Source organism: Hevea brasiliensis, chromosome 4, assembly GCF_030052815.1.
Source record: "Hevea brasiliensis isolate MT/VB/25A 57/8 chromosome 4, ASM3005281v1, whole genome shotgun sequence".
Taxonomy (NCBI): Eukaryota; Viridiplantae; Streptophyta; class Magnoliopsida; order Malpighiales; family Euphorbiaceae; genus Hevea; species Hevea brasiliensis.
Window position 1 is genome coordinate 105,011,950 of NC_079496.1, and position 12,658 is coordinate 105,024,607.

At 32.8% G+C, this 12,658-nt stretch overlaps 1 long non-coding RNA gene across 1 annotated transcript; it reads left to right on the forward strand.

Moving 5' to 3' along the window:
• The first annotated feature begins 9,639 nt into the window (after positions 1-9,639).
• On the forward strand, positions 9,640-12,220 carry LOC131179074 (uncharacterized). Its single transcript, XR_009148072.1, has 3 exons — positions 9,640-9,947; positions 11,383-11,446; positions 12,069-12,220. It is a non-coding gene; the product is annotated as an uncharacterized LOC131179074 (long non-coding RNA).
• The last annotated feature ends 438 nt before the right edge of the window (positions 12,221-12,658 follow it).

Consider the following 12,658-nt stretch of genomic DNA (forward strand, 5'->3'; position numbering starts at 1 on the left):
GAAGATGACAGAATTTTCTATCCAAAGGTTGATTAAAGGTCCACTTAAGTGATGTTAGTGGAGCAATAATTGATTAAAAATCTATTTTAATGTTAAACTTTCTAATTTTTACAATTTGGCTACCACACTTTCACTATTTACATAATGTATCTCATTTTAATTTTTCATGGTATTTTCAAAGTTTAATATCATTTATTTTTAATGGACATTTAGGTCAAAAGACAACTCGGGTTGTCAAATGACCACAATGCCCCTATTCAGGTTGCATTCCCGATTTTTCGGTAACACCGAGTTTTATTGTTTTCTCGATTTCTCGTTTTTCTTTGTACCAATTAATTAATTTTTTTTATATTTCTAATGACATTTATACTTTAATAGATATTTATTTATGTCTTAAAAATATTTTCCAGGGTTCCCTGCGGTCTAGGGCTAGTCAACGGTCCACGCCGCAACTTCCCGGTGCGGTCACCCATCGCTATGGTTCGCGACTCGTTTAACTTGGTTACATTTCATTCCTGTATTTTCTTTTCTTGTATTTCATTATTTTATTTCTCCTCACTAATATTTAAGTGTAGTTCTAGGCATCCTAACTGTCCGGACCACACTAGTCATCGGAATAGTAGAACGCACTATCGAACATAGGGGTGTTACATAATAAATATGAAAAATTAGGTATAAGGGGAAGGAAGTGTATCATTATTAGATACTTTAAACAGTGAAAAAGATTATTTTTATTGGTCAATAGAATAATGATACTGTGATTGAGTTTGAATTATGTGATATCACATTCTTTGATAATGACTATCCTAGACAAGGTGAGATAGGTCAATATCTCTCTCCATATGAAATTACGGACCGAACAGCTTCTATCTCTATAAGAAATTATGGACCGAATAGCTTCTATTATACAACCTATATTTGATTCTTTTCTGAGTGGAAATATTTCACCTATTAAGGAATTAGTTCCTATTGACACTGAAATATCACCTGATGTGAATCTATTTAATATTGCTGGTCCAAGTGGGAGTGATTCTACTAATATTGCTAGTCTAAGTGGGAGTAACTCTAAAATTGATGAATCAATTGACCAATCTCAACCTTGATGATTGAGTCATCCATATGTTCATCGACCTCATTTTAAGATCGAAAGGGAAGCATTTATAGTAACTCCAGACAAAAAGAAGCCAAAAAATGTGAATGAGGCCCTCACATGCCCTACTAAAGATAAATGGATTAAAGCAATGGAATAAGAAATGGAGTCAATGAAATCAAATCAAATGTGGAAGTTGGTTGATTTGCCAATAGGATGAAAGGCTATAGGGAATAAATGGGTTCTCAAAATTAAATGTAAGGCTGTGATGAAAGTATCAAAAGATATAAAGCTCGCCTTATAGCCAAAGGGTATACACAACAAGAGGGAATTGATTACGAGGAAACTTTTTCACTTGTTGTATGATTTACCTCTGTCATGCTCATCTTACTATTGTGGCTAGCTTGGATCTTAAATTACCTCAAATGGATGTCAAGACTACATTTCTCAATGGAGAACTTCAGGAAGAAATCTATATAAAACAACCTATAGGTTTTGTTAAGAAAGGTCAAGAACATAAAATTTGTAAACTTACAAGGTCTATTTATGGCCTTAAGCAGTCTTTTAGACAATGGTACATTCGATTTCATAATATAATTATGTCATATAATTTCACTATGATTGACAAAGATCATTGTGTTTATACAAAAAGGTCTAAAGATAAATTTTTTATCTTATCACTGTATGTAGATGACATACATACAGCTAGCAGTGACATAAAGTATGTCAAAAAAATAAAAGAGTTGCTATCATCTAAATTTAAAATGAAAGATATAGGTGAGGTAACTTACATTTTTGGAGGCAATATATCAAGAGATCATTCGAAGAAACTTTTATCTCTTTCACAATAACCATATATTAAGAAAATTCTTAAACGATTTAACATGCAAGATTGCAAACCTGTAGACACTCCTTCTAAAGATGAGGTTTTAAGTCATAGAATGTGTCTTAAGAATCCACAATAAAAGGAGTAAATGAGTAAAGTTCTTTATGCTAATGCAATCAGTAGTCTTATGTATGTTATGATGTGTAGTAGACTTCATATCTGCTATGCTATAAGGCTAGTTAGTAGATATCAATCTGATCCAAGACATCAACATTGAAAATAGTTAAGAGAATACTGAGATATCTAAAAGGCATAGCTGATTATTCACTATGTTATCAAGGAAAAGATCTACAACTAAAAAGCTATACTAATACTGATTGGGGAAATGATTTAGACGAAAGGAAATCAACCTCCAAATATTTTTTCTTACTAAATGATGATGATGTATCTTGGAGTAATAAGCCTGAATTACCTTATCAACTATGTAAGCCAAATTTGTGGCATTTCAATAGCAGTGCAAGAAGCTGTGTGGATGAAATGGTTCCTAGTACATTTGGATATGTCAGATAGTGTTATCGAAACAATGATAGTTAATTATGATAGTCAAGTTGCAATAGCCTACACTAAAAATCCTAAGCACCATGGAAAGACAAATCATATTGCTAAAAAGTATATTTTTCTAGGGACATAGTTGCAAAGAAAGATGTGAACATAAAGTATATATCTACGCATGATATGGTAGCAAATCGCTTCACAAAACCTATTACAAAGGTGGTTTACAATAGGCAAGTTAAGTCATAGGTTTTTTGTATATGTTAATGTACTTTATGTTTTTTCCTCAAATATGTTCACGTAAATGACATTATTAAATATTTAATGTCAATTTTATTTGTGCTTAAATTATTTTATTTTAATTATATTATATGTTTTGAACATGTTTGAGGAAGCATGTCGGACAGATAAAAGATTGACCTTTTCACACAGACATTCACCTTCATTATCTAAGAAATTAATGAAGATGAGACAATTATAAACTTTTATTATTTAGAGTAAAAATATAGAGAGCTCAAAGTTTATAATATTAGTATTATCCACTAATGATATTTGATCATAAGTGATTAAATAATTGTAGTTGTTTTAAATGCCGGATATGAGTTCTAAAATACATTACGTGTAGTAGATATGTGAATTCAAAATTAGACATTGGGAATGTCTGAACTATCATCCACACAGTATTAAATTATAGACATACATTCCACCAGAAAGGAAATAATATTGTGGTACATGATTCATATCGCGTATGCAACAAATGTCTAGCTAAGACAATAAAAGTTAATCCCTACTTAGTATTTTGTGTACCCTTTTAAAGGTTATAAGTAATTTTCACCTTATACCCTTATGACTCTGATCAGTTACTCAAGACTTAATTTAGTGCTTGCTATCTTAGATTGTTACCAAACGATCATGCATGATTCGATCTGGTAGGACATTATTAGAAAAGCAAATTAACTTAGGGTCAAAAGAATTATGAGACAAGGAAGATCATTATAGTATTATCACATTAAGTTGTGTTCATTGATCGATCAATTGTGTTTAATTGAGATAGACATAATTATAAACTCAATATTATGAAAAAGAGATTGTGAGAGATTAGAATGTGATAAATGATCTAGGGTATTGCATATTGCATCTACTCTAAACTCCATCAATCTAGATGATATTTTATCTTAATAGGTATATAGCAGCCAAGCTCTTGAAGTATACACTAGTCACACAGCCTATTTGCGAAGTATCAAAATTACAAAAATTGAAATAAGAGTTGACCCATCATGTTTGAGTGAGAGATGAATGAATTCGAGTTCAGGCACCCATGTGGGTCAACTCGCTCCCATAAATGTTGACTTAATTTAAAGAAATTAAGATTAAAAAAAAAGGAATTTAAAGGTTGCCAATGTTTTGCATGTAATTGCTGCATGCAGTTACATGTTAAAGACACATTTATATTTAATGTTAAAAAGGAGAATTTGTGTGTTTCTTCTTGAATGAAAAGCAACGAAAATTGAAAGAAAAGAGATTGGCATTCTTTGGTGAAGAAATTTCCCAATAAAAAATTCTTAATTTCAACAAGCTTTTGGGGCATTTACTTATGAAAATAAGGTGCACTCTTAAATTGTAATTAATCTATATTTTCCATTATTAATGTGATTGTATAGTGGATTTTTGATACAAGTATGGCGCTTAGTGTTTATGCATGGGCATGGCTTAGAAACTATGTAAATTAGTTTTTCTTCAAAGGTTTTCAAAAACTTCAAAAAACCTCAAATTCTCCCAAGCAGAGGAAGGAGAGGGAGACGTGAAAGGACCCAAAGCCAGTGGTGAGAGAGGAAGTAATAACATGTGTCACGACCCAAAATTCTGAACCGTGACCGGCGTATAATTTAAGTATTCTTAAATTATGCAAGCCTTATCAGAGTATCTTAAATGAATATATTGTCACTTACTAATCCAAAAAATAGACAAAATCCAAATAGACAAAATGCTGAATAAACATCATAAATATCCCATAAATAAACTGCGGAGTCTCTACAGATTTCAAATAAAAACTTAAACTGTTCAATAAACTAAACTAATTATTAGCCCGAGAAAACATGAATTCGGGCATACCATGAGAACAAATCAAAGTTGTCCCCCTCCAGAAAATGGACTGAATATTTGGATCAGCTGCAGAATTCTACTAATCTGAAATAGATAACAGACAGAGAAAATGTGGTTTGAGCTAGATGCTCAGTGAATGATAATTATAGCACACAATGGAATAGGAACAGGCAGACGCTTGATTAATTTCATAATAAATTTTCTATTCGATAAATTCATGCTCATGCTGCCAAAAATCATTAATAAAATAACTTCATAAAACATATATATAAAAGAAATTCATTCAATAAAAATTTTATGGTACAGTGCACCAGGGTGATGATACCCCACATCACCAAAGGCCAGATGGTAAGCGCGCTACCAAATATTAGATACCTTCCTCCTCCTTCACAGATATCAATGCATATGATACTAATGCGAACCATAAACTGCAATGATGCATGACTCGACAATGCAACCTAATACCGTGATAGTCCACACGGCGGGGCCAGATAACAGAAACAGATACTGGGCACAGGTACCAATTCAAAATAGAAAATCAATTTGTACAAATCAATCAAAATCAATAAAAAAAATTTCAGACAGCAAATAATAACTGATAGTGCAATTCCAATAGTGTATTTCAATAGTTTCAGAGAGTCAATAAAATCAAATCAATCTCAAATCAATTCAGTATAACCCATCGATAAATTTTTATAGTCAAATATCAATCAATATAAATACATTAAAGGCCTGTTCCCGGAATTCTAATGGGTCTAATGCAGAGATAGTTAACAAAATTAATTATTTAATCAAAATCGAAATAAAATTCAATAATAAAATAAAACTGTAGAAAATCATATATAAAATCATTGTTAAAATATTGATTTAAAATTTCATTTAATAACAAACTTAATGCTAAGAAATTTTAAAAGAGACTAAAACGGTGCCATGTACTATAATTACCACTCACCTGAAACCTCCAAGACAATAGTTATTTTCAATGGAAGAGAGACAATTTCAACTGACTGATTGAATATTCAAATCTCATACACACCCAAAATATAAGAAAGAAAAAGAGAAAAAAAAATATTAATTAATAATAAAATATAATATATATATATATATATATATATATATATATATATATATATATATATATATATATATATATATATATATATATATATATACACATTTGCGGATTTGGATCCGTGCATGTGGGAGGAATGGTTATACTGACATATATATATAAACATGATGAATGGGATGGGAAGATGGGATGGGTCGAATAGCTATACCTTTATATATATATATATATATATATATATATATATATATATATATATATATATATATATATATATATATATATATATATATATAACAATCAATTATTGTCCAATAATAATTATGATCAACCCAATTTAATATCAATTATCAAAAATATAAATTTATAGAGTAGTTGTAACAGATCAAGAAAAGAAAAAAAAATTAGATTCACCCATTATTGAACAAGGGATGAGAATTTTTACCTTGAAAATAGAATCGAAGGTGATGAATAGAGAAGAAAAAAAATTTAAGGATTCTCTGCGTACATCCGATTATAAATAGTAAATTTATATATATATATATATATATATATATATATATATATATATATATATATATATATATACATATATATATATATATATGTACATATATAATAATAATTTAAAAGATAACGAAAATACCTCTTGAGAGTATTTGATAGAAAAAGGAGGTGGCAAATAGGTTTTGAGAGCAAAATTTAGCAGAAGAGATGATTAGGGTATATATATATATTTCAAGAGTTCTATTAGGTGTAGAATGGGATAAGAGTTATTATTGAACTGGATTGTTCAGATTACAGATATATATTTAATTTCAAAAATATTATATATATATATATATATATATATATATATATATATATATCTAAAAATAAATAAGCAGACCATCCAATAAAATATATATATATATTATAAATATATTAAATTATTGTTAGCTAGTTAAAATAAAATAATAATAAATAATAAATATATATGGGTTTCCACATACTTCTCCCCTAAAAAAAATTTGGTCCCCGAATTTGAATAGACAAAATTCTAACCTGAAGAATCAAATAAGTGAGGATATTTGGCTCACATTTCAGATTATGCCTCCCATGTGGCCTCACTACTTGAGTGATTATGCCACAAGACTTTGATCAAAGCCACTTCCTTCGACCAGAGTTTCCTAATTTGTCGATCTAAAATCTTTACTGGTTGCTCCTCATATGACATATCATCCCTAAATTGCATGGTTTGAGGTTGTAAAACATGAGATGGATCTGGTACATACTTCCTAAGCATAGAAATATAGAAAACTGGATGTACATGTGCAAAACCAGGTGGAAGGGCTAAACGGTAAGCAACTGCTCCAATTCTCTCCAAAATTTCAAATGGACCAACAAAACGAGGGTTAAGCTTCCCTTTCTTCCCAAAACTCATGATTCCTTTCATAGGGGAAACTCTCAGAAATACATGATCACCAATCATAAATTCTACATCTTTATGCTTAGAGTCAACATAACTTCTCTGTCGACTTTGAGCAGTCAAAAGTCGATCACGAATTAGTCGAACCTTCTCTGAAGTTAATTGTATCAACTCTAGTCTAGTAAGCCTTCTTTCTCTAACTTCATCCCAACAAACCGGTGACCTACACTTTCGACCATATAATGCCTCATAGCCATCTCTATACTTGCCTGATAACTGTTATTATAAGCAAACTCCACTAAAGGCAAATGATGATCCCAATAGCCATCAAAATCCATAACGCATGCACTAAGCATGTCCTCTAATGTCTGTATGGTCCTTTCTGACAATCCATCCATCTGAGGGTGAAAAGCAGTACTAAAGTCTACTCGTGTTCCTAAAGCTTCTTGGAATTTCTTCCAAAATCGAGAAGTAAACTGAGCACCACGATCAGAAACAATGGAAACTGGAACTCCATGAAGACTAACAATCTTGTTTATATACAACTGTGCAAGTTTAGCAAAGTCATATGTAGTCTTCACAGGAAGGAAATGAGCAGATTTTGTCAATCTGTCCACTATCACCCAGATTGCATTGTAACCACCCGTGTACTAGGTAAACCCATAATAAAGTCCATGGCAATATGCTCCCACTTCCACTCAGGGATAGACAACGGCTGAAGTAACCCAGATGGTCTCTGATGTTCTGCCTTAACCTACTGACAAGTCAAACATTTAGCAACAAAGTTTGCAATATCCCTCTTCATGCCACCCCACCAATAATGCTCCCTTAAATCACGGTACATCTTAGTTGAACCTGGGTGTACTGTGTAAGCAGAATGGTGTGCCTCCTCCATGATTTCTCTTCTCAACTCATCAACATTGGGGACACAAAGTCTAGTGCCATAACTAAGAACTCCATCATCATTCAACATGAACCCTTGAGCTTGGCTTTGATGAATACTATCAATAATCACACACAGCTTAGAATCCCTCTTCTGAGCAGCCTTAATTCGATCAATCAAGATAGGCCTAACTCGAAAATGTGCTAAGAATGATCCAGCTATGATTTTAAACTCTACTCCCTGATCTAGCAACTCATGTAATTCACCAATCAAAGGCCTCATCTTGGTAGATATATGGGCTAAACTACCAGAAGACTTCCTGCTTAGAGCATGAGTTACCACATTAGCTTTTCCAGGGTGATACGGTATGGTGCAATCATAATCCTTCAGCAATTCTACCCATCTCCTTTGCCTAAGATTAAGATCACGTTGGTCAAAGATGTATTTGAGACTTTTGTGGTCAGTGAATATTTCACAAGTCTCACCATACAGATAGTGTCTCCAGATTTTCAAAGCAAAAATTACTGCAGCCATCTCCAAATCATGAGTTGGATAATTCTGCTCGTGTCTTTTCAACTGACGAGAAGCATATGCAATAACCTGTCCATGCTGCATCAAAACACATCCTAAACCAATTCTAGAAGTATCACAATATACTACATAACCCCCTGATCCAGATGGAAGGGCTAACACTGGTGCTGTAGTTAAACGAGTCTTAAGCTCCTGAAAAATTTTTTCACAAGCCTCAGACCACTGAAATTTCACATTCTTCTGTGTCAACTTAGTTAAAGGTGCTGCAATACGAGAGAAGTCTTGAACAAACCGTCTATAATACCCTACTAAACTCAAGAAACTACGAATCTCTGACACAGTTGTGGGTCTAGGCCAATGAAGCACTGCCTCAACTTTCTTCTTATCAACGCACACCCCATCCTTAGATACTGTATGGCCTAGGAAAGCCACACTATCTAACCAAAACTCACATTTTGGGAACTTGGCATATAGCTTGTGTTCTCATAAGGTCTGAAGGACAATTCTCAAATGCTGCTCATGCTCCTCCTTACTCTTTGAGTACACTAGAATGTCATCAATGAATACTATAACAAATTGATCTAAGAAAGGCTTGAAATGTAACACCCCTATTGGTATAGCCTTGTATATTTCACTGTTCCGGTGACCGGTGTCGGTCCGGACAATTAATGGGATTAGGGCCACACTTAAGACAATTTGAGAAACCATAAACACAAATAATTAGTAATGTTTAATTAGTTAACTATAAATAAGAAAAACAGAACATAAGAGGTTAAACGAGCAGAGAGTCACAGCGATGAGTGACCTCCTCGGGAACGACTGCGAAGTCATTTTAAACTCAAATTTCGAACCGTAAAAAGTGACGCTGCGGTCCTTAGGACCCTTATGAACACAGTGGAAAAGAGAAAATCACGAAAAAGAGCTGTTAAGTCAGTCAAATAATTAGGTCAGGGAGCCGGAAGAAATATTGGATTATTTGCAAACCGGGATGAACCGGCGAGGGGCGATTTGGTCAATTGACCCCGAGAGCTGACTCCTGACCTAACTGTCAAATAAAATCGGAGAAAAGAAAATTTCGGAATCGAGAATTAAATTAAAGAACTAATAGAAAAAAATAAATAGAAAAAAAAAAAAGAAAGAAGTTAGAAAAGTCAAAGGTGATGTCATAAAAGAATTAATTAAATGAATTATTAAATTTGGACTTTGTGGTCTTCCATAAGCAAAATAAAAAGAAAAGAAATTGGTTTTTTTTTCTTCTTCATTTCCGTCAACCTTCATCTCCTCTCTCATCTCTCTCTTTTTCTTAACTCTCCATCTCCACAAACTCCATTAAAGCTCAATTTTGAGCTTGTATATCATAAAATTTCACCATAGAAAAATTAGCCACCATAGTTAAAGCTTATTTAGGCAACTTGAGAAGAGGATTGAGCAAGAAAGAAAGAAAGAAAGAAGAACAAAAGTTAGGGTTTTGAAGATTTAAGAAAGGTTAGTGTGTTAACTCATTATATTACTTCTTTAAATGCATATGCAATGGTTGACATGAGCTTAGAAGTTATGAAATGAAATAAAAACATGGGAGAAGGACCAAACTAAAATTTGGGCAGCTTGAGAGGAGTATGATTTACATGAATTTGATGCATTAGAATACGTTTAAAAGCTTTGATTAGTGAATGGTTAAGGTTAAGTGCACTAGTTGTGATTTAATGCATGAGATGGAAGAGCTAGGGTTTGAATGTTAGGGTTTTGAGGCAAAATTTTGGAGAAATGCATAAATGATATCTTTGACCAATTGTGGACTGAAAAATGGTCAATAATGACCAAATAAGTTGTGTGGGAATGGTAGGAAATTAAACCAAATTCGTAGGTCAATGGTCATGCTGCTGGCAGCATGACCAAACCCACTTTGAAGGACCAAAACTCAAATTTTACAAGTCCAATTGATATGCCACCAATTGGAGATGAAAATAGACATAAAAGAGCACAATTTTCATTAAGGAACCATGGCAAAAAACTGACCAAAACTTGGTGAAACAATTGACCAAAGTGAGTTGATAGCAGGCTACCACTGCACTAAACTGACCAAATGAACAGTGGTCATAACTCGAGTTAGACAGGTCAAATTGACCTGAAATTTGGCCAGGGGTTAGAGGGCATATAGATCTAAAACTTTTATGAAGAAAATCACCCCAAATTATGCCATTAACCCATTCAGATTATTGAGCAAAGTTAGGCTACCAAACCTGCGACTCTGCAGAATTTTCATTGAGCAGCAATGTTTGGATGGCTATAACTCCCTCTAGAAAACTCGGATTTAGGCGATTCTTGAACCGATGGAAACCTAAGACATAGTACAACATTTCATATGAAGAAAGTGAGACCAAATTATGAACTTAACTTGATCAAATTATTGACCAAAATTGGACCAAAAATCACAAGACCAAAATCTCAAGATGAATAAAGACACGTGAACGGTAAACTTATTTTGGCCATAACTTTAGTTACAAAACTCCAATTGAGGTGATCCAAAAATGAGAATACACTTAAGACAATAAGGAACATTTTCTATGAAGAAAGTTTTGTCAAATTCCAACAGTAGATTGACCAATGGAACAGTGCAACTTCGGAGAACCAAAACCGAAAATTGGCAATTTTGCCAAAATGACCTAAGCTTTAAACAAATGACCAAAACCAACAAGTTTGGTGACCAAAATGTGGTATGTGGGTGAAGTTGGAGTTCCCATACCCATTAAGCCTTAGAAAGTCAATAATTTGACTTGAATAGTGCAATGAATAGTAACTAAACACAAAATTTCGAGAACGTCGAATTTAACACGTTAGAGCTAGGTAAATGTGAAGTTAAGTTTATTTTGGATTTATTTTAAGTTTTAGTACTGAAACATTGGAAAATTTCGTGTTTCAGTGGAAAAGAATACCGGGACAGAACCCGAGGAGTCGAGTCAAGGCCAACAGGCGACTCGTTTGAGGTTTGTGCACAACATATACTTTTATAATCATCTTTTGCATATCGTTTTGAATAATATGAAATATTGGATTATGGCATTTTATGATGTTTGATCTAAATTGTTGAAAGTTATTATGTATATTTGAAAAGACAATGTTTAGCAAATTGTTAAGATAAGTTTTGAAACCACAGTGTCATGACCACATATTTGAACACCTCACTAGCACGACTAGTGGGGGTAATTAGTTTCGAATTTTGATTCCTTCTCTGGAGAAGTGTTGAGGTGTGCCAGTAGAAGAGGATGTGAATGGATATCCATATATTTGAGCTAGCTAGCCTTGTGATATGATTTCTTTTTAGCCTCGGGCTATTGAGATTCATGTGATTTCTCTTTAGCCTCTGGCTATTGAGATTCTATTTGTTTCGAATGGCATGATCTAGCTGTGGGTTTTATGAAATGTGTTTTGATACTTTGAAATGAACTTGGTTTACATGTAAAATCTTACAATGCATGATTGTATTTAATTTTCATGTTTAGCCAAATTTTTGAATGAATGTGCTTTAAGTTTTGCATAAAGATTATTTTAGTATATTGTGCACCACTGAGTCTTAGTACTCAGCGATAGCTTTTATTGCTGTCGCAGATACAGAGACTAGAGGAGCAGCAGACTGAGCTGCTGAGGTGTGTGAAGTCATCAGCTTGAAGCCTTCGAGTATAATTTATACCCTAACTGTAAATATTTCTTTTGATGTATATATTGCACATAAATGTATGGACATGTAAAAATGGGTCTTGAGCAGCTTGTACACAAATTTGTATAAAGTTTGTAATAAGGTTTAGTTTGTCTTTCTTTTGATATAAATTTGTAAGGTTGTGTATAAATTATTTTGTTTTTAATGAAATATGAATGATATTGATTGACAGTATTTTGAGAACTATTGAACTTGTGAATTTTGAGAAATTGATTGAGTTTGATTGTGAAACCGAAGTATTAGTTGAGAAAAACTTTTAGAAGTGCTTTTTACAGGTATTCGAAGAACGGTTTTCTCAAAATACAGAGGAAACTCTGTCAAAATTTTTATAAGATTTGCGGAAAACTAAAATGGCCAAAAATATTAATTAGTTTTAATTTCAACTAAATGTTTTAAATACTTATTAGAAATGCTCACCACTTGTCAAAGATAAGAAAATTGTTTTAAAATCCCTTGTAGGGTACTTAATGAGTTATCGGTA